At 34.9% G+C, this 2,308-nt stretch overlaps 1 pseudogene; it reads left to right on the top strand.

Annotated features, from left to right (window-relative positions):
• The first annotated feature begins 791 nt into the window (after window positions 1–791).
• Window positions 792–1,989, top strand: LOC105046207 (ethylene-responsive transcription factor 8-like; annotated as a pseudogene).
• Window positions 1,990–2,308: the final 319 nt, after the last annotated feature.

Below are 2,308 nucleotides of genomic sequence, written 5' to 3'. Positions count from 1 at the left end.
ATGATTATGATAAAATATCAAATATAATACTAATATTATTCTAATAGTTATATAAATATAACATAATATTTTATATTTATATGAATATTATAATATTATTATATTTTAATATTATTTTAATATTCATATTAGTATAATATTTTTATGAATATTAATGTAGTGTTTATATTACTATATTAATATTTCTATTAATATAGTATTATATATATATTAATAAATTTATTATATTAAAATATTAATGTTATTTTAATATAATGTTAACATATATTAGTATTATATTAATATGATAATTTATTATATTCTAATATTATATTATAATATATTAATTTTATATTTAATATAATATTATTATTTATATAAAGTTTAGAAGTAAAAATATATGGTCTTGTATCTATTAAGAGTATACTAGGTATTCTACGTAGTTTTTTCAAAAAAATAAATGTTCAACCAAATATAAGTCATTCTATAATGAGTTATTTTTTTTATAATCAATAAAATATTTTAAAATTTTATTTTCAAAAAAAAAAATTTATGAACCAAACGAGTCTTAAGTTATAGCTCGATAGTTGCACCTTTCCTCTGCTTTGGTTTATCTAGGTCTGAATGTTTAGAATTTTGTTCCCGAGAACTTGATTTGGGCTATTAAAATTTGTGATACTCCAATATTATTTTCAAAAAAAAGAATTGAGAGAAATGGAGTTTAGTCTAGACTCGAAAGTGCATCATATAATTTCGGCAGATTTTAAATGCATAAATCATTTGTTGACAAATAGGCAGTTGTTGATTAAAACATGGAAAAAGCTTCAACGCACCCATCCTCCAACCCCCAAATACCATGGAGGATTGGTGCTTTTAAGGAAAAGGAAAGGTACTGCGAAGCAACGTCCGTAATTTAAATACGCCTTAAGAAATCTTATCTAAAAAACTATACTTTTAAGAGAGCAATGATCTTTCTGATTATCCAACATTGCAGAAACCAAAAGGAGCAATTTATTACATTGGAGATGTCCCGGCCGCTTTAAATTAAAGCCCATGGATCTAATAGTTGTTGGTAAAGGCTGATATATAGGCGATGGCTTCCGATGGATGCATGACTATAGTCTTATTACCACATTAGATAAATTATAAAAAAAATCTCGAAAATAAATCAAAATTATAGGTACATTCAATAGTTTTCAAAATCTACAAACATATTCTTAACATTTTAGTCAATCCTATAGTCTAATTCATGCCGTTAGACTGTCCATTAATATTAATTTGAATCTCATCGCCACATTATTATAAATTTTTGAAATGATAAAAATAATCTCAAATAAAGAATTAAAAAAAAAGATGTGAGAGGAACGAAGGAGGTTCATTTTCGAGGAGTAAGGAAGTGGCCGTGGGGGAGGTATGCGGCGAAGATTCGGGATCCCAAGAAGAAGAGTCGAGTGTGGCTAGGGACTCTTGACATCGTGAAGGAGGCTGCCAGGGCATACGACGCTGCCATCTGAGAACTCCGAGGATCCAAGGCGAAGACAAACTTTTTCTACTCGGATGCCTATAAGAGCCCCAGCGGTGGCGAAGGCAGTGGAGTTGCCAAGAGTCCGAGCAACTAGAGCAACACTGTCGAGTCTTCCAAACAGGAGGCTGTCACACCACTGATGGCCCAACCTCTTCTTCCCTCCCTTGATCTTGACCTCCTCTACCGCAATGCATGATTCCCCTTCCAGCCCTTTTTTGACCACCACCTCCACTACTAGCATGGTGCATCTCTACTTCTTCTTTGACATCTTTGCTAGATCTGACAAGGCAAACCAACACCACCTGATGCTAGGCACCTCAATGATCTTAGCCGATTTCTACACCCCTCTCGTTAGCAGTGTTCAGAGCGCCTCGGACTCCTCATCCGTCATTGATTTAAACCCCCACCACCCCTCTCTTTCACCGCCCAAGATGCTGCCTTTCAATTTGGATCTTAACCTTCCCCCTCCTATGGAGATCGCTTGATCGTTGTCACGGACGAGGGAGGCGATGACGTTGGCACAGGCATCGAGGGAGTCGGTGAACATGATGGCGATCTGCTCCCATATGAGAAAGTGGATGGCCTCGTTCTGGGCGATAGGGGGGAGGTCGAGGTGGCCGAAGTCGTTGGTGGCAGCGGCAGTGGAGACACAGATGAGCTGAACTCTAGCAATTGGGATTCTCCCAAGGGGTGGAGATGCGGATAAGCCAAATTCTAGCAACTATGATTCTTCTAAGGGATAATTTGATCATTTTATAAGCCTGAAATTTTTTTAGTGATACCGTTATTTTTAAATATAAGTTT

The sequence above is a fragment of the Elaeis guineensis genome, chromosome 5 (assembly GCF_000442705.2).
Source record: "Elaeis guineensis isolate ETL-2024a chromosome 5, EG11, whole genome shotgun sequence".
In the NCBI taxonomy this organism is placed as follows: domain Eukaryota; kingdom Viridiplantae; phylum Streptophyta; class Magnoliopsida; order Arecales; family Arecaceae; genus Elaeis; species Elaeis guineensis.
The sequence above is the reverse complement of the archived record's forward strand: the minus strand, read 5'-3'. Positions and strand labels throughout refer to the sequence as shown.